Genomic DNA, 21,365 nt, shown 5'->3' with positions numbered 1-21,365 from the left:
TTTATATTTCTGCAAGAAAACGCCCGCCAGCACAAGGCGAGAGTTCCTATTGCTTGTCTTCTCGCTTGCCAACCCTTGCGTTGGTCGGAAAATCTCACCTCAACTGAGAACGTTTGAACCATTAGGGCAGTGTCCTCCAAACAGCTAGGGATGTTTACTATCTAAAGCACCAATTGTACATAATTTGGCATTATATCCCACAGGAGTGCATTCAAAAACTGTGTCAATCAACACCAAGCTGAATAACTGCTCCCGTAAGGGCCAGAGGTGGACCAAAGAGTCACTGACTTGCTCAATTTTTGAGGCTCTTTCTCTTGAATAAATCAACCAATTTTTCAGACATTGTAGTCATTTGTTTGCCTCTACATGTAGGTCATATCTACTTATTTCCGTCCCATCTGGGTAAGGCGTTCTTGGTGCGTCGGATTTTCTTTTTCATAGAGTATACAAGAATGGGTGAACCTAGTCATTATTAGAGAGAGTGTTACTAGCCAAAGGGATAAAAAAATCGACTTATCACTGATTTGTACTGTTATTATTTCAAAGTGATGGTTTTCCTCTTTTAATTGACAGACTTTATCATTTGAAAAGTGTAACATGAATGTGTTCGTTCGTATCAGGCCAATTGTCAGATTAATTTCGTAACGATTCATGTTCTCTCTGTAAAGATATCATACTCGAGTTCGATAGCCGTAAAGAATTAGGAAAGGAGCTTTATATTTGTCACTGTGATAGAGACGAATATTTTTCATTTATCGCCTTGACAGGGACAGACATTTTTACACTTCATGGTTAGTATCACTATCGCAAACAGAACAGAGGACAGTTGTAGGTGAACTGCAGAATGCGAGCTGCAGGTCGTTATACTCGTCCGAAAAGTGATTGTCTTTCATTCTTCTGTTTATACCAAATAAAGGAAACTTTCCTCTCGCCTGCAAAAAATAAAATGTTCAAATGTGTGTGAAATCCTATGGGACTTAACTGCTAAGGTCATCAGTCCCTATCTCCCCTATAAGATAGTGCTTATTTCAGTTTACGATAAACACCTGCAAGCCAGTTAAATAGATCACTTGGCCCGTTAGGCAGTTCCTCCCAGTCGCACCCACTCTCCATCTTCCCAGTCGCAAAAAAAGAAAGAAAAATAAAATTTTCTGTTTATGTGACATGGTAAGGATTACAAGTCAAGCTGCAGAAAACGTTCGGCCATTTACCATAAATCTGAGAAAATCCTGTTCGAAATTGGAGTTGACGAGCTTAGAGACTGTTCTTTATTACTAAAAACTAGCCAAGAAAGGTCAGCTAATTTTATTTCCTTTCATTTCATTTCTGTCTTACACAAACGATATTTTGCTGGGAAACATCCCCCAAGTGGCCTCGTTGTACAACTGTATTTGTAATTCCATCGATGATTTCGAAATAACTAAACTTTGTGTTGTGTATTAACAATATGCCATGCAAATAGATTTTGTGTTCTTTGTTATTCTATTTTAAGTACGCAACTAAAAGCAGTGTAACAACCCAATATTAAACAAATTTAAATAATTAAGGATTGCTTTTCAAATCTTGTTAAATGGTCTAATTTACAATGTCTTTTATCTCTATTTCTGAGAGTTGTATTGTGTGTGGGGGGGGGGGGGGAGGAGGGGGGCTGCATGAGGGAAGGGGGGAGAGAGATAGAGATAGAGATAGATACAGAGAGAGAGAGAGAGAGAGAGAGATAGACAGAGAGAGAGAGAGAGAGGGAGAGAGAGAGAGAGAGAGAGAGAGAGAGAGAGAGAGAGGCGAAGGATGGGAGGACAACGGTTAGCGATATCACAAAGTGAGTATTGAAATTTCCAAGAAAAAATACGTAGTATCATAGTGTACCACACTATTATAGTAAATAGTATAGTTATATGTCACATACTATAAACAGAATTAAAAATTTAGGCATTTGCATATGTGTTGTAGGAGTTAAGGAGTCAACAGATAGTGTTAGAAAACTTCTTGGTTAGGCAATGGTTAACAGCATGTATGAATTTCAAGAAATGTTTAACACTGTGCTGTCTGTAATAATGTGATTTTATTTTGTCAGCGGTTTCGGTTCTAAACCATCATCAACGGCAGCTGTACAACATACAAAAATGGACAATGTGGCAATGCCAAACGAAATAAGAAAAACAAAAAAATTTAAATCGATCAGAATAGTCACGAAAATTACCACAGACGTATCACATGTCATACATGCTTCAACATAAGTTACCACAGGAACTATGATTGCCAAGATAACAGAAAATCAAAAATTGTAATGAGATGAAAATAAAATTTTTGATTTTATGTTATCTTGCCAATTACGGTCTCCTGTAATAACTTATGTTAAAGCATGTATGACATGTGATACATCTGTAATATTTATAATTTCCGTGAGTATTTTGATCGATTTAGTGTTTTTTCTGTTTTTCTCACTGTTTGTCGCATTGTCCGTTTTTGTATGTTGTACAGCCGCCGTTGATAATGGTTTAGAACCGGAATCGATAGCAAAATAAAATAACATTATTACAGGCAATACTGCGTTATGATAGTATAAGAAGCAACAATGATAAAATGTTAAATACAATTAGATAGTATTAAAGTTTGGTACAGTACATAGTAGTTATAACGATCTACTGCAATATAGGAGTTTTTGTGATTTCTGTCCATATGTTACAGACCTGAAACGTTAGACTTCCATTAGTTTCTGGTGTTATATGTCATTAAATGATGAAAAAGTTTCAGAGAGTCTAATCGGCATCCGGAAGCTGATTACAAGTTTAGTGCATAGAATTTATAAGATTGGCGATAAGAATCTTTTATGATACGCAAAATGGCGTTGTAAAGGTGTTGAAATGTAACTAGTCGCGTAGTTCTAGGAAAAAGTTAAACATGTTCTTGAAATAATGGCTCATAGTTTCTTCTAAGCTACAATTTCTCATAAATTCTCAAAACAACTGGAGTATTACGTGTTTTCATCACTGACAATATTTAGTGTTACTTTTTCATAATGGATTTCTCTCATTTGTTCCCTTGGATGTACCCGATTACACTGATGAAATACCTGAGAGTAACACGTTGTTCATGTCTCAAATCGTACACTTTTGTATTATCCCAGCAGAATGTTCCAAAAATGATACAGAAAGTACACAGAAATGTCGATTCCGTACTAGTCGTGAAGAAAGAAGTGAATTGAGTGTTACTGACCTGAACATACTTCAGTTCGAAAGAAAAGAAAGCTGCCCACTCATCTGACCGAAAAGCAAGATAATTCATTATATGGACAGGATATAAAAAAATCGTTCGATTATCTTATGCCACTCGTTTTGTAGAGCACCAACAACGTATTTCGGATAAGTTTGTGGTGGTTGTTTGGCTATGCGGATACACATAATTCCTACCCTATGCGGATACAATCACCGCATCTGAAAGACTTGCATCATCGTAAACTGTCTTGAGTTGCGATTTCACAATAAACTCAGACGCAGTTGCTTCGTTTTCTGTCCCGATAGACTACATCGCTTGCGTAACAGTCGTCCTCTAAACCAGTTAATACTGCTCAGCTTTCTTAATTGTAAAGTTGACAATATGCCACACACTGTGGCTTTTTCCATCGGTTGATTGTATTACAACGGTGGACACAAAAGTACCTCTACTAATGTTACGTGTTACTATTGTTGAAAGTATTCAAAAGCATGAGAGGAAAATGGGTTACATTACAATTTGTGCAGGTACAAATTGGGGCAGAAATATTCAGTAAAATGCACTCTTTTCTTCCCTCAGTGCCATCGCATCGAACAAATATTCATAATGAAGATCATGACTCATATAATCTTACCTTGAGTACTTTTAGTAACATACAGTTATGGTTTTTCTTCTAACTCAAGTTGGACGGAATTATCGTCAGTAATTATAATATTTTCCCTCGTTATTTTTTTTAAAAAAACTGTTAGTACTTTGTCAGATGATTGGAACAAGGATGGACCTATGCGTCAAGAGCAAACCTTAAAATAGCGGATGTGCAGAAGCAAGAGGTATTCTCCAGTCTTAAAATGTAGAAACGTGTCACATTACCCGGGATTAACTCAGTTAATGCCGAGTACGTCGCTCATAGTGTTTGAAATCAATGACAGCTGGTGAAGACTTAATACGTTATAAATGCCAACTTTCACAGTGGCTACAACGCCAGCATCTAACTCTGTAGGAGCTTCGGTGAAAAGCACTCTGGTAATCCTGAGTTCGTTTCCTTAGGCACTTCAGGCGATTACCACCTTCGCTTCTCCGAACAGGCCTCCCTTCCAAAACAGCTACTGCTGCGTATATAATGACGTCAGTGTCGACAAAACAAATTCCTTGCTCCAACGCTGATAACAGTAACACCCGTAAAGTACTTCTTTCTTCCTCCAAATGTTTAACGGACATCACAGTATCCTTTGACTACAAGGACTATGTAGCATTAAATCGACTACAGCATTTTCGACCGTGCTGCCATAATCAAGTGGAGTACCGCGAAGTTGTAAAAATAAAGCATTAATAGAGGGTTATATTCGCTAAATGCTATTCATATGGTAGTCATACAATAAAAAACATTACTACATATAGTTTCACAACGCCCAGTTTTACAATTCCAACAGCGAATTTTGTGAACAAGTAGTTTTGACAGTCGTGGGCAATCACAATGACATTTAAAAAATATATATATTCCTACGAATCTCAGGTACAAAATTTTAACCTGCCTCTAATGTGTCTTACACGAACTTATGAAATTTCTTTTCATTAGCACATTTCTCTGCTCTTTTATACTGGCACTTGATCCTTGCAACGTATTCTTATCCTCGGATTGACAAAAAACATAAATAGGAAAAAAAGTGGAGATTTGTGGTAAGGTCTTATGCGACCAAACTGCTGAGGTCATCGGTTCCTAAGCTGACGAACTACTATATCTAACTTAAACGAACGTATGCTAAGGATAACACACACACCTATGCCCGAGGGAGGACGCGAACCCCCGACGGGGGAAAGCCGCACGGACCGTGACAAGACGCTCAGACAGCGAGGCTACCCCGCGCGGCATCATAAAAAGGTGAGGATATGTTTGTGTCACACGGTAAATCCTTAAATAACGAATTTTGTGGCGCACTATGAAAGGAGAACAACGATTCGGCAGAACTCGACTTGGATGTGGTGAAGCTCAAAAAAAGGTTCAAATGGCTCTGAGCACTATGGGACTTAACTGCTGAGGTCATCAGTCCCCTAGAACTTAGAACTACTTAAACCTAATTAACCTAAGGACATCACACACATCGATGCCCGAGGCAGGATTCGAACCTGCGACCGCAGCGGTCGCGCGGTTCCAGACTGTAGCGCCTAGAACTGCTCGGCCACCCCGGCCGGCGTGGAGCTCACCATTATAAAATTTTACCATGAGCAGGTAGTTGGCACAAACCAGTACAGATCTTCCATTACCGTGCTGAACAATAATAATATGCACTACTGGTGAAACGGAGTCGTTAGTCACTGCGACAACAATATACCTTCATCAATCCATGCAGAAGAAACACAGGACCTCTCAGCTAGAATGGTTCGCTTCTCCCTTGAATTACTCAAGCTCGGTCCCGATCTACCAGTTATTCAGGTTGTTTGCACACTTTCCTACATAGAAAATCATTACTCAGTAAGTACAGTTTTTAATCCGCGATCACTAAAGCCTGAGAAAAAATTTAACTGTCATGATTTTACTGATATGTTTTAATATAGTTTACACACACTGAAATGTTGATCTAGCTATGCTTTCTTTATGATCTCTACCTGCAGTACGCCGGTAGGCTTATAAATAAAGCCTGCTAGAATCGGCATTTTTGAAACTGTACGCATCGTTAGATTTTTTCTTAATCGATAGTTATTACGAACCAATTTCTTGTGAATTCCTGTGAGACCGGCTTGCTTCTGTGTCAGTGTTTCTGTGTGGTACTAACGAGCGACTAGGTTAATTTTTTTTTCTACTGGAAGTTCAAAAATGGTTCAAATGTCTCCGAGCACTATGGGACTTAACATCTGAACTTAGAATTACTTGAACCTAACTAACCTAAGGACATGGCACTAATTCATGGCCGAGGCAGGATTCGCTTCTAGACTGAAGCGCCTAGAACCACTCGGCCACACTGGCCGGCTCTACTGGAAGTATTTCGCGTATATTACGTCTTTTATGAGCAAAGTAGATACTGTTATTCAGCAGATTGAATGGCACAGTTGCGTATTCTGAGTACATAATACGGGCTGTTACATGTGGAAGTAGCCGGCCGCGGTGGTCTCGCGGTTCTAGGCGCGCAGTCCGGAACCGTGCGATTGCTACGGCCGCAGGTTCGAATCCTGCCTCGGGCATGGATGTGTGTGATGTCCTTAGGTTAGTTAGGTTTAAGTAGTTCTAAGCTCTAGGGTACTGATGAGCAAAGCAGTTGAGTCCCATAGTGCTCAGAGCAATTTGAACCATTTATTTATTTATTTTTGAACGTGGGGAAGTATATATCACTTTACCGGAAGGGGGCGATGTCAGACAAATAGCTATTTATGTGGCTAGACGAACCCCTAAACGAGAATATCTATATAGAGGGCCTTGCCTTCAGATAATAACGCACAGTCTCAGAATGAAGAGATCGACACTGCAACAGATCAGTGTCAGAGCGATTCTGAAAATGCGTCTGTAGTTGCCCCACATTCTGCAAATCGTAATATGTATCAAGGCAGAGACTGAACGACAAAATTCTTCAAGCATAAAGGCCCTCCAGTAGAAACTATTCGTCAGACTATTGTACGCGAGCGCGAACGCATTTGATAGGTGCCAGAATATTGTGACACAGGTGTAAAGGGGAAAGAAAACTATTCGAAAACGGTTCTGGATTGCTAGAAACTATTTTTCCAGACACTATAATTGATCACACTGTAAAATACACAAGCACTGTATCGCTGGCACTTTCGTTTCAGTGCGATTTGTAAAGAACATATAGCAGCGAGTATACGTATTCGCTACATGTGTATGTCACAAGAAGGTGGATCAGGCTGAAGTTAGTAAAAGGGATGTGAAGTTAATGCTAGTTACTCACTTATTATAGTTAATTCGAAATGCTGTTTGTTGTTGTGATGGTAATTATAAACTGGGGGGGCATATTAAAATATTATCATGTAATGTATGCGTTTCATTTTATGTTTATACGTACTTATAATGTGTTAGTGAGGATAAAGAAGTAATTTACTTGTTAAACGTATCTTTGTATGAAACTTACACAGCAAAAAGAAAAAAAGGTTTCTTCGTTACGAGTGATCTAACACGGGAGTTATGACGTGATAACAATAGGCGCGAGCGATCACAGGGTCAAGACAACTTGGTGCGCTCACATTGCCTTGCTCTAGTTTCTCAGGAATGGAGAATAAAGGGATTACAAATAACTGAAAAATAAGTTGTAAACGAGCGCACTCGAGACAGATCGGATAGATCCTTATCACTATGATATTAAAACTGTAAATGAACAAAACAGGATAGTTTACGCAGACGTATCGTGTTTGAATAGGCCAGTGAAGTGTATTGTTACCTGTTGTTTGTCTGGTACCCTTTACCGGTGACTGAGGCAGCGCGATGTGCGTGCGGGGAGCGGATTCGGCCGTGCGTGGCGCTGCGCGTCGCGGCCGTGCGCCCACTGAGCAGAGCGGCGCGGACGCCGTCCCACAGACGACGCAGACGGAGGCAGCGGCGGCGGTCCTCCGCCCCTGGCAGGCGATAACTGCACAGCCGGCGGTCGGGGCTTGCGCCGGCTCCGACACACCTGCTAATCGACACGCCGTCAGGGCACTCAGGGCTGACATCACGGCCCCCAACTTCACACCGAGAATTAAAACCCGCCGTGGACTGCTGGCGTTCCTGGCTTCACTCTCCAGGGGGATTTAAAGAATGATCACCACCACGCCTTCTTTCAGCCCTTCGTATTTCTCTGTCATATGAAAAATTGGATACGAGAACGTTTTGTTTCTGGCTCTGTACGTTGCCGAGAAACTCTTTTACCGGTCGAAATCCGTCTCCGTAGAGGTTCAGTGCGATGGTGCTCGAGTCGGTGGTAAAATGTCCAGACACCCTGTGACCAAAATGGTACTGAAACAGAGGATGACAGACTAAAGGCCGAAATACTAAATGTCTTCTTCCAAAGCTGTTTCACAGAGGAAGACTGCACTGTAGTTCCTTCTCTAGATTGTTGCACTGATGACAAAATGGTAGATATCGAAATAGACGGCACAGGGATAGAGAAACAATTAAAATCGCTCAAAAGAGGAAAGGCCGCTGGACCTGATGGGATACCGGTTCGATTTTACACAGAGTACGCGAAGGAACTTGCCCCCTTTCTTGCAGGGGTCTCTAGAAGAGCGTAGCGTTCTACAGGATTGGAAAAGGGCACAGGTCATCCCCGTTTGCAAAAAGGGACGTCGAACAGAAGTGCAGAACTATAGACCTATATCTCTAATGTCAATCAGTTGTAGAATATTGGAACACGTATTATATTCGAGTAAAATGACTTTTCTGGAGACTAGAAATCTACTCTGTAGGAATCAGCATGGGCTTCGAAAAAGGCGGTCGTGTGAAACCCAGCTTGCGCTATTCGTCCACGAGACTCAGAGGGCCATAGACACGGGTTCACAGGAAGATGCCGTGTTTCTTGACTTCCGCAAGGCTTCGATGCAGTTCCCCACAGTCGCTTAATGAACAAAGTAAGAGCATATGGACTATCAGACCAATTGCGTGATTGGATTGAAGAGTTCCTAGATAACAGAACGCAGCATGTCATTCTCAATGGAGAGACGTCTTCCGAAGTAAGAGTGATTTCAGGTCTGCCTCAGGGGAGTGTCATAGGACCGTTGCTATTCACAATATACATAAACGACCTTGTGGATGACACCGGAAGTTCACTGAGGCTTTTTGCAGATGCTGTGGTGTATCGAGAGTTTGTAACAATGGAAAATTGTACTGAAATGCAGGAGGATCTGCAGCGAACTGACGCATGGTGCAGGGATGGCAATTCAGTCTCAGTGTAGACAACTGCAATGTGCTGCGAATACATAGAAAGATAGATCCCTTATCATTTAGCTACAAAATAGCAGGTCAGCAACTGGAAGCAGTTAATTCCATCAATTATCTGGGAGTGCGCATTAGGGGTGATTTAAAATGGAATGATCATATAAAGTTGATCGTCGGTAAAGCAGATGCCAGACTGAGATTCATTGGAAGAACCCTAAAGAAATGCAATCCGAAAACAAAGGAAGTAGGTTACAGTACGCTTGTTCGCCCACTGCTTGAATACTGCTCAGCAGTGCGGGATCCGTACCAGATAGGGTTGATAGAAGAGATAGAGAAGATCCAACGGACAGCAGAGCGCTTCGTTACAGGATCATTTAGTAATCGCGAAAGCATTATGGAGATGACAGATAAACTCCAGTGGAAGACTCTGCAGGAGAGACGCTCAGTAGCTCGGTACGGGCTTTTGTTAAAGTTTCGAGAACATACCTTCACCGAAGAGTCAAGCGGTATATTGATCCCTCCTACGTATATTTCTCGAAGAGACCATGAGGATAAAATCAGAGAGATTAGAGCCCACACAGAATCATACCTACAGTCCTTCTTTCCACGAACAATGCGAGACTGAAATAGAAGGGAGAACCGATAGAGGCACTCAAGGTACCCTCCGCCACGCACCGTCAGGTGGCTGCCGGAGTATGGGTGTAGATGTAGATGTAGAACCGCCCGTCGGAGGGAATGTAAGCCCGAAGGTACCTTGGGTGCTGTTATCATATAACAGAAACGTACCATCCCACTATACGAGTACATACACCCATTACACTCATCTACATTCAACAAATATACATAGAAGATCCATTTAAGCTGGTACACCTGCCTAATATCGCTAAGGGCCCCCGCGAGCATGCAGAAGTGCCACAAGTCGACGTAGCATGGAATCGACTAACGTCTGAAGTAGTGCTGGAGAGAATTGACACCCTGAATCCTGATAGGCTGTCCATAAATCCGCAAGAATACGACGGGGTGGAGAGTTCTTCTGAACAGCACGTTCCAAGGCGTCCCAGATATGCTCAATAATGTTCATATCTGGGGCAGTTCCAGCAGTAGTGTTTATATTCGGAAGTGTGTTTCTGGAGCCACTCCGTAGCAATTCTGAACGTGTGGGATGTCCCATTTCCCTACTGGAATTACCCGAGTCCGTCGAAATGCGCAATGGACATGAATGGATGCAAGTGATCAGACAAGATGCTTACCTATGTGTCACCTATCAGACTAATATCTAGACGTATCAGGAGTCCGATACAACTCCAACTGCACACGCCCCACACCATTGCAGAGCCTCCAACAGCTTGTACAGTCGCCTGCTGACATGCAGGGACAATGGATTCATAAGGTTGTCTCAATACCAGTACACGCCCACCCGCTCGATACAACTTGAAACGCGACTCGTCCGACCAGTCGACACGTTTCCAGCCATCAACAGCCCAAAGTCGGTGTTGACGGACCCAAGTGGGTCATAAAACTTATTGTCGTGCAGTCATTAAGGGTAAACGAAAGGATCTTCAGCTCCGAAAGCCCATGTCAATGATGTTGCATTGAATGGTTACACGCTAACAGTTGTTGATGACCCAACATTGAAATCTGCAGCAATTTGGGAAAGCGTTGCACTTCTGTCACGTTGAACGATTCTCTTCAGTCGTCGTTGGTCTCGTTTTTGCAGTATTTTCTTCCGGCCGCAGCGATGCCGGAGATTCGATGTTTTACCGGATTCCTTCCTGAGAGTCACGGTACACTCGTGAAATGCCCCTACGGGAAAATCCCCATTTCATCGCTACCTCGGAGATGCTGTGTCCCGTACCTCGTGCGTCGACTATAACACCACGTTCAAACTCACAGTAGCGCCGTATTCTGTCTGTTTACATATCGCTGTATTTGAATATGCGTACCTATACCAGCTTCTTTGTGCGCTTCAGTGTATAAGGGGGTGTCATATAGAAACGAGACAGATGAAAAAAATAAGTAAACAGTTCATTATTTCAAAAGTAATCGCCTTAGCCGTTAATATATTTATTCCACTATGAGACAAGACGGTCAGTGCCTTAACGGGAAATGTTTGCGGCTGTCTACGGAACCTTGACTGTACCCAGGCATGCAGCTCTTCGTCCGACGCAAATCGAGGGGCACGAATGTCTTTCTTCAGGGCTCCAAAAATATGGGGAGGGGTCGGGACTGTATGTAGGGTGTGTAAGGGCTTCGCACCGAAACTTCTGCAGCTTAGTCGGAACAACACTGGCAACATGTGAGACAGAATTTCGTTGGCAGGGTGTTTCGAATGCGCTGCAGAAGTTTCGCTGGGAAGCTCGTGTGTGTGTTTGTGTGTGTGTGTGTGTGTGTGTGTGTGTGTGTGTGTGTGTGTGTGTCTGTGTCTTCTGACTGGTTTGTCACTAATTCCTCTCCTGTGTCAACCCCTTCATGTCGGAGTAGCACTTGCAACCTAGTTCCTCAATTGTATGCCGGAAGTGTTCCAATCTCTGTCTCCCTCTACAAAAATCATTCTTGTGAAACAGAACTAGCTCTTTACTTGCATGAAGCGTTGAGTGCTGTTGGTAAGGGATTTCAGATTGATTCCGTATTTCTGGATTTCCGGAAGGCTTTTGACGCTGTACCACGCGATTGGTTTGTAGTGAAATTGCATACTTATGAAATGTCGTCTCGGTTATGTTGAAACGTCCCCTTGGAAAAATTATTGAATTACTGTGCTGATAAACCTCTTACATTATTTGATTTTCAAACAGCTGAGCAGAACTAATTGCACGCAGCCATTTCGCTCTTTACCTATTCTGATCAACGCTAAACTGACACACAATGTTTTTAGCGCAACGCAATCTGACTTTCAATAATCCCTACAAAAGAATGGCCCTGACTAACATTAACCTATACCTTTCACAAATCAGTTACCTCACAAAAATCTTCGTTACTCGAACTACTGCAATACAGCGAGTGCCACTACTGCCAGCTAAATAAAAGATTCTAACTACTGAAGGCACTAACTGCTGAAAGGCATAGTTAGCAAATGAAAGATTTTGATAGAGAACAAAGAAGTGTTCAAAAGTCATAATATATATAGCAGTTCATGGCATCCAGTCTTACAAATTTCAAAACTCCGCCATTTCTCTCCCCACATCCACCACTGCTGGCGGCTCACCTCCAACTGCGCAACGCTACGTGCTGTTCACATCCATCTGCCCAACACTACAATGGCGAGTATTACAACAATGCCAACCAGCCACAGACTGTACACAGCACAGCCAGTGACTTTCATACATGGCGTTACCAATATAAAAACCTAAACAGACAACTTACAATGTGACTGTTTTCCTGACTTCCTGTCAGAGAGGTCACAGTTCGTAATAATTGACGGAAAGTCATCGAGTCAAACGATTTCTTGTGTTCGCCAAGGTTGTGTTATATGCCCTTTGCTGTTCCTATAAACGATTTGGGAGACAATCTGAGCATCCCTCTTAGGTTGTTTACAGATGACACTGTCGTTTATCGATTAATAAAGTCATCAGAAGATCAAAACAAATTGCAAAACAATTTAGAAAAGATATCTGTATAGTGCGACAATTGGCAATTGACCCTAAATAACGAAAAGTTTGAAGTCATCCACATCAATGCTAAAAGGAATCAGTTACACTTCGGTTACACGATAAATCAATCAAATCTAAAGGCCGTAAATTCAACTAAATACCTATGAATTACATCTACGAACAACTTAAATTGGAAGGAACACGCAGAAAATGTTTGGGGAAGGCTAACCAAAGACTGCGTTTTATTGGCAGGGCGCTTAGAAAATGTAACAGATCTACTAAGGAGACTGCCTACATTTACACTAAGCTTTCCATCCTCTTTTAGAATACTGCTACGCGGTGTGGGATCCTTACCAGATAGGAAGGACGGAGTACATCGAAAAAGTTTAAAGAAGGGCAGCACGTTTTGTATTATCGGGAAATAGGTGAGAGAGTATCATTGAAATGATACAGGATTTGGGGTGGACATCATTAAAACAAAGGTGCTTCGCTGCTGCGGCATCTTCTCACGAAATTCCAATCACCAACTTTCTCCTCCGAATGCAAAAAATATTTTGTTGGCACCGACCTACATAGGGAGAAACGATCAACATGATTAAATAAGGGAAATCAGAGCTCGTACGGAAATATATAGGTGTTCGTTCTTTCCGCTCGCTATACGAGACTGGAACAATAGAGAATTGTGAAGGTGGTTCGATGAACCCTCTGCCAGGCACTTAAATGAGATTTGCAGAGTATCGATGTAGATGTAGATTCATTATGCTTGTGTTTTTGTACAGATGTGGAATTGTATCTTTGGAAAAACCATCTTTGCACAGCTACAAAAAAAAAAGGTTCAAATGGCTCTGAGCACTATGGGACTTAACATCTATGGTCATCAGTCCCCTAGAACTTAGAACTACTTAAACCTAATTAACCTAAGGACATCACATTACACCCAGCCATCACGAGGCAGAGAAAATCCCTGACCCCTCCGGGAATCGAACCCAGGAACCCGGGCGTGGGAAGCGAGAACGCTACCGCACGACCACGAGATGCGGGTGCATAGGTACAAACTCTCGCTGCTCTTGTGTGGGATAATAGTTTAGTCTTAAGTTTTTTGACGATAACCTAAAACGCCAATATGAGGTTCACAACGAGCTATAAAATAAATAATATTGTGGAACATCAATACTATGTACTTCTGTGTTAATATTTCTGCGTCCCTCCAAATACCGACGTAATATTGTATACATATTCAGTAACTTAAAAGGATCAGCATCCGGATTAGCAGATGCGTTTCGTCATTAGGGTTCAATGGTTGAATACGAGACACGTCTCACGAGAAAAAGACTATTGTTTTTCACACGAAAAACTTTATAATAACAAATATTCTTTAATGATGCATAAGCCGCCTATATGTAAGCTGTATCGCGGATTACTGTTAATTTAAGGATATAATGTCTGGTGCTGCTTACTGATAACAAGCAGCCTTAGCCTTACTGCTGACCAAGTTGGCTTTTCAACAGAGCGCCGCCCAGAGTTAAGGCCAGCAGGCTGCCGACTGCGGAGCGCTCACCCCACTGTGCGGCGTTTACTGGTAATACCGCTGTGTTCAGCCATCGACCTCCGATAGGAGGCGAGTTGCCTAAACAGTGGGACAATACGCTCGCCTCCAGCACGCTGCAATCTCTCTGCTCTTGGGTAGCTGCCGGTACATCCAGTTCAGAGGCACTGCCTGTGTACCGTTCTCTGACGAAGCGCATCTGTAGTCAGAAACTATTGTAGTGCTGATTCATTTGGACGTGACTTTTCAGGCGAATATCAAAAAACATGAAAAAGACTATCTGCGACAGTAAGAGCATAAAACTGTCTCTTCTTGCTCATGACGAGGTATGTACGTTGAAAGGATCGAATAGGGAAGGTCTAATCTATAAGACTTTAAAGAAAATTCAAAAAATGCTGCTAACATCGACGCGTTATGACACGAAACAAGTAAAACAATAGATAAACAGAACTGTTCTCTAACCTGGAGGGTGTGCAAACTGATAAGATACTACGATTGGATCGACTAAGTATGGTACATTTATGTTGATAAGAAATGTCCATATCGAGATCGACCAAACAAGAAGGGGCGCTCAGATAATGTATGCTACGAATCGCGCGCCCTAACAACATCTTGAAAAGTGACATAATAATGTAGATACAAACCATAAACCGTTTACACTGAGGTGACAAAAGTCACGGGGTAACTCCCAATATCAGAAATGAGAACAGTGAGATATTTGACAAAAAAAAAAAATGGATCAAGTGGCTGTAAGCACTATTGGACTTAACATCTGAGGTCACCAGTCCCCTGGACTTAGAACTACTTGAACCTGACTAAACTAAGTGCATCACACACATCAATGGCCAGCCGGGATGGCCGAGCGGTTCTAGGCGCTACAGTCTGGAACCGCGCGACCGCTAGGGTCGCAGGTTCGAATCCTGCCTCGGGCGTGGATGTGCGTCATGTCCTTAGGTTATTTAGGTAGAAGTAATTCTAAGTTCTAGGGGACTGATCACCTCAGAATTTAAGTTCCATAGCGCTCAGAGGCATTTGAACCGTTTTTGAACACATCCATGCCCTAGGCGGGATTCGAACCTGCGACCGTAGCAGCAGCGCGGTTCCGGACTGATATTTGACATCAAGACTGATGGTCACGAAGTAGATGGAAGTTAAGGAATTCTGCTACCTAGGCAGCAAAATAACCAACGACCGACGGAGCGAGCAGACAAGCATTGGCAAAAAGGGCCTCCCTGACCAAGAGACCTCCACTATTATCAAACATAGGCCTTAATTTGGGGAAGAAATTTCTGAGAATGTACTTTGGAACACATCATTGTATGGTGTGAAACGTAGACTGTGGGAAAACCAGAGCAGAAGAGAATCGAAACATTTGAGATGTGGCGCTACAGACGACTGTTAAAAATTAGACGGACTGATAAAGTAAAGAATGAGGGGGTTAATATGTGGAAAACACTGACAAGGAGAAGGCACAGAATGGTAGAACGTCTGTTAAGACATCAGGAAATGACTTCTGTGGTACTGGAGAGAGCTGGAAAGGGCAAAAACTGTAGAGGAAGACAGAGATTGGAACACATCCAGCAAATAATTGAGGACGTAGGTTGTAAGTGCTACTCTGAGATGAAGAGATTAGCACAGGAGAGGAATTCGTGGCGGGGTGAATCAAACTATTCAGAACACTGATGACTCAAAAAAACATTGTGTCTGACCTGCTTTTGTCTGGCGCAATACAGCAACTCCACGTGGAGAGGGTTCCAGTCGCTGGGAGTCTCCTGCAGAAGTACTGAGCACGCCGCCTCTATAGAAAAAGTGTTGGCGGTGCATGGTTTTGTGCACAAACTGACCTCTGGATTATGTCTGATGATTATTCAATTGTAATTCATGTCGTACCGACTGGGTGCCCAACTCATTCGCTCAAATTGTGCATAATGTTGTGACTCGGCATATTGTCATGCATTAAAATTGCATAGTTGTGTGGGAACATTAAGTTCATGAAAGGCTGTAAATGGTCTCCAAATAGCCGAAAATAACCATTTGCAGTCAGTGGTTGGTTCACCTTGACCGGAGGACCCTGTCCATTCTATACAAACACATCCCACACCATTATGGAGCCACTAACAGCTTTCACAGTGCTTTGTTGACAACTTGGGTCCATGGCCTCGTCTGTTGTTGACAACTTGGGTCCATGGCCTCGTGAAGTCTGTCCCACACTCGAATGGTGCATGCCATGGTTTTCCAGTCTTCTAGGATTCAAACAATATAGTCTCGAGCCCAGGAGAGGCGCTAGAGGTGATGTCGTCCTGTTAGCAAAGGCACTCGCGTCGGTCGTTGCTGCCATAGCCCATTTATGCCAAATTTCTTCGCAGTGTCTTAACAAATACGTACGTCATATGACCCACACTGATTTCTACGCTTGCTTCACGCAGTGTTGCTTGTCTGTTAGCACTGACAACTCTACGCAAACTCCGGTGCCCTCGGTCGTTAAGTGAAGGCCGTCGACGACTGCGTTGACCGTTGTGAGAGGTAATGCCTGAGATGTGGTATTTCGGCACACTTTTGACACTGTGGATCGCGGAATATTGAATTCCCTAATGATTTTCGAAACGGAGTATCCTGTGTGCCTAGTTCCAGCTATTATTCCGCGTTCAGTCTATTAATTCCCATCGTGCGGCCTAATCACGTTGGAAACCTTTTCACATGAATCACCTGAGTAAAAAGACAATGTATATTAGAAGGTAAATTAAGGGAAGGTAGAACTACATTCACAGCATTTGCAGATTAGAGAAACAATTCGCCCTGTTGATTGGTGTACATTCTTTGAAATTACGAGGGAATAGGGATACAATTCTAGGAGTAGATGATTATTCGCAATGTGTACAGAAACCAGACTGTAGTTATGAATCAAAGAACATGAAAGGGAAACAATAGCTGAGAAGGGAAAGAGACCGGCTTGTATCCATCGTCACCGAAGTTATTGAATCTAAATTTAGAACGCTGTAAAGGAAACAAAGGAAAATTTTGGAAAGGTAATTAAAGTTCAGTGAGAAGAACAAAAATTTAGATTTACTAATGACTACGTAATTCTGTCGGAGACGGCATGGGAATTGGAAGAGCAGTCGAATGGATTGGTTAGCTTCTTGAAAGGAGGTTATATGACGAACAACAACAAACGAGTAATAGAATGTAGCCGAATCAAATTAGACGATGTTGGGGAATTATCTTAGGAAATAAGACACTAAAAGTAGTACGAGGTTTGATATTTGAGCACCAAAATAACACTAATGATAACCGATGTAGGGATGCAGGAAGAAGTGTAACAGGTGTGTTTACTGTCTGGTGAAAACTGGCGGGTCAGGATGAGTCGAAAGAAGCTGGTTGGCAGGAGTCTTACTTGCCAACAGTATATAATTTATGACCACGTCAGGCGGTCGCTGCGTAGAGGTGACGCAGCCAATTATTGCTGCGTGTAGCTCAGCACCGGAGCTTTGAGACTCTGCAACGTCTGCTAACTCAGGTGGCCGGTGGTGCTGGTTCAGCTGCGGGTGAGACTCGTTGCGGTCGGCCCTGTGTCAGGCAAAGGAGACATCAGAAAATCAACCTTGGACCCGTATTCGGCTGACTTCGTCTGGCGCTGGCGGACTCGAAGTGGTTCAATGGCTGGCAGAGCCTCTGTTCGAGCCTTGGCCATCAGCGCCGTGACTGGACTGTTAGGCTGTTGGCGCTCTCAGAATGACAGCTGGGAAGCCCATACTACAGTGATATATGGGAAGCCCACATTACAATGTACACCAACTCCATGACTGGCTACTTCCGTGAACAGCGTTGCTGGATGACCACTATTTATATGCGCCGAACTGGGTTTGTTGTGGAGTGGCCGCAACAAAAGCCAGTAACTCCACGGACTGAAGTAACTTTGTTTCGGTAGATCAAAGGCCACCGACCCGCTAGTGGGCTGCAGCGCCCAGACGCGCGCTGTGACGTAAAGCCGTAACAGCCTATTACGACAAGTGGCTCTCTAGCGAGACCTCTTTCTTGCCTTTGGCTCGTGCCATTTCCCTCTTGGAACAATTAGGTTCTCTCTAATGTTGTACCCGGAACTAGTTAACTTCTTACGTTCCATTTTGGACACATTCCATTAGTCTTTGGTTCACATCATTTTTAGGAGTCCTCTTGCAACTCTTCAACATCCAAGCCTTTTCCTCACTGGTGCTGGCACTGTTGTTATAAGCGTGCAGGTGGAAGATTGGTAGGGTCTAGATCTGTGGAGTCTATGCTTGAGATAGCAATAGACAGTGTGTACTGTTAGCAAAATGTGTAACTGAGATTCACATAGCGATAAGACTGTGCTAGGACGGTTAATATCGCATCTAGCGGACCTTAACGTATAAAAAAAATGGCTCTGAGCACTATGGGACTTAACTACTGTGGTCATCAGTCCCCTAGAACTCAGAACTACTGAAACCTAACCAACCTAAGGACATCATACACATCCATGCCCGAGGCAGGATTCGAACCTGCGACCGTAGCAGTCGCGCGGTTCCGGACTGCACGCCTAGAACCGCTAGACCACCGCGGTAGGCTCCTTAACGTATATGCAGTGTTCTTTCAGTGATATTCAATGATTCGTAACATGACTACTGATTAATGAACATCTTCATTCAGTGTCTAAAGGAAATGGAGGCACCTGTGATTAAAGCTGAGCTGAGATCTTTTGCTAGCCAATTCACTTCACTTACACTCTGTCGAGTGAGAACTTTCTCTTCTCTATTGCTTCGTAAGTGGTACACCCACCGGTGATATCTTCCCTAGAATACTACCGACGTGGAACTGGATAGTACTGGCAGCCAATCATGACTGGAAACATCTGGGGAAGTACAAATCGGATTTAAAAAGGTTTACAATGAATGTTGTTCGCCCCTAAGAGGTGAAATCCAATGACACCAGACTCAACCCCTCTGTGTCACTCTGAGGGGGCAGGAGGGGAGGGTCAGTTCTTAAATCTTGAACAGGAACCGCCATTTTTTTTATTACGAATTCGGATTCTCCAGGGAAAAATACGTAGCTTTTGTATTTAATACTTTTCGTTGTGTGATAGATGGTACTGTAATCTCAAAAAATCGAAATGGGCTATAACCTATTGAAAAATGTTAATATCTTATGACATAGACATCATACTAGATTGCAGGAGGTTATTCTAAAATATTTAATGAGCAACAGATTTTTTAAACCAAACAAATTTGATTCACCAGAACATAATACATTACTTTGTCCACATACTGGTTTAATTTCTTTCACAGATGATGCTCGACTTGCTTTAACCAGAGCTGATTCTCTAGTCATCAATAACAAATTTTACGCCTATTCAACAGAGCAGATGCGCAAAACTATAGACTTATATCTCTGTCGTCTATCTGTTGTAGAACTTTAGAACATGTTTTTTGCTCGTGTATCATGTCGTTTCTGGAAACCCAGAATCTACTCTGTAGGAATCAACATGGATTCCAGAAACAGTGATCGTGTGAGACCCAACTCGTATCATTTGTTCATGAGACCCAGAAAATATTAGATACAGGCTCCCAGGTAGATGCCATTTTCCTTGACTTCCGGAAGGCGTTCGATACAGTTCCGCACTGTCGCCTGATAAACAAAGTAAGAGCCTACGGAATATCAGACCAGCTGTGTGGCTGGATTGAAGAGTTTTTAGCAAACAGAACGCAGCATGTTGTTATCAATGGAGAGACGTCTACAGACGTTAAGGTAACCTCTGGCGTGCCACAGGGGACCGCTATGGGACCATTGCTTTTCACAATATATATAAATGACCTAGTAGATAGTGTCAGAAGTTCCATGCGGCTTTTCGCGGGAGTGCAGGGAGTGGCAACTGACACTTAACATACACAAATGTAATGTGTTGCGAATACATAGAAAGAAGGATCCTTTATTGTATGATTATATGATAGCGGAACAAACACTGGTAGCTACTTCTGTAAAATATCTGGGAGTGTGCGTGGGGAACGATTTGAAGTGGAATGATCATATAAAATTAATTGTTGGTAAGGCGCGTACCAGATTGAGATTCACTGGGAAAGTCCTTAGAAAATATAGTCCATCAACAAAGGAGGTGGCTTACAAAACACTCGTTCGACCTATACTTGAGTATTGCTCATCAGTGTGGGATCAGTACCAGGTCGGTTTGACGGAGGAGATAGAGAAGATCCATGAAGAGCGGCGCGGTTCGGCACAGGGTTATTTCGTAAGCTTGATAGCGTTACGGAGATGTTTAGCAAACTCAAGTGGCAGACTCTGCAAGAGAGGCGCTCTGCATCGCGGTGTAGCTTGCTGTCCAGGTTTCGAGAGGGTGCGTTTCTGGATGAGGTATCGAATATATTGCTTCCCCCTACTTATACCTCCCGAGGAGATCACGAATGTAAAATTAGAGAGATTCGAGCGCGCACGGAGGCTTTCCGGTAGTCGTTCTTCTCGCGAACCATACACGACTGGAACAGACAGGGAGGTAATGACAGTGGCACGTAAAGTGCCTCCACCACACACCGTTGTGTGGCTTGCGGAGTATAAATGTAGATGTAGATGTAGATGTAGTTGTAGACGACGGTTTGTAAAAGTAGATTCATCAGAGGAAAGTATCAGTGACATAAAATCCTTCTTAGGCTGCTAGTTGTTGCTGTTAGTGTAACCAGCTGCAAAAGTTCGAGCGTTTTTGATAATCGTCTCATGTAATTCTTGATGCAGTGATAAGTGATGTGGATGCTAAGGGTGTTCATGCAGTATGTGCAGCTCTCTTCTTTGAGAAATTCCTGACCCTTGTGCGATATGCCGAGATGCAGCGTCTTTTTGCTATAAAACCCCGGTAATCATTAAATATTTTAATATACATGTCTTCCTAAGCTCCTGGAATCCTAATCTGATGTGTGTTTGTTGAGATATTATTCTCCATAGTATTTTTATGGATTATAGTACCATCTATCACGTGACGAAACAATCTGAAATACAAAAGTTCCTTATTTTCTGCAGGAGCATTCCAATCCGAAATATAAATTAGAGATTCCTATTTAAGATTTCAAAGTTTGGATGTTAGTGTCGCTGGACATCCCCCTTAGAGCCCAACAACTTTTATTAGAACTTATTTGTAGTTTTGAGCTATTTC

General features: G+C 42.7%; 1 protein-coding gene across 3 annotated transcripts in view; it reads right to left on the bottom strand.

Annotated features, from left to right (window-relative positions):
• The window catches only part of LOC126276649 (probable glycoprotein hormone G-protein coupled receptor), a 1,482,411-nt gene that overhangs the window by 914,921 nt on the left and 546,125 nt on the right, over positions 1-21,365 (bottom strand). For 2 of the 3 annotated variants that reach the window (XM_049977293.1, XM_049977296.1), the window contains exon 1: positions 7,596-7,720. The exons of the other annotated variant lie outside the window; for it this stretch is intronic. The gene's annotated coding sequence lies outside the window, so the exon portion shown is untranslated. Of the gene's footprint in view, positions 1-7,595; positions 7,721-21,365 lie in introns of those variants that run through there. 3 annotated transcript variants of the gene reach the window in all.

Source organism: Schistocerca gregaria, chromosome 1 (assembly GCF_023897955.1).
Source record: "Schistocerca gregaria isolate iqSchGreg1 chromosome 1, iqSchGreg1.2, whole genome shotgun sequence".
Taxonomy (NCBI): domain Eukaryota; kingdom Metazoa; phylum Arthropoda; class Insecta; order Orthoptera; family Acrididae; genus Schistocerca; species Schistocerca gregaria.
This window is presented reverse-complemented; position numbering and strand designations above follow the sequence as displayed.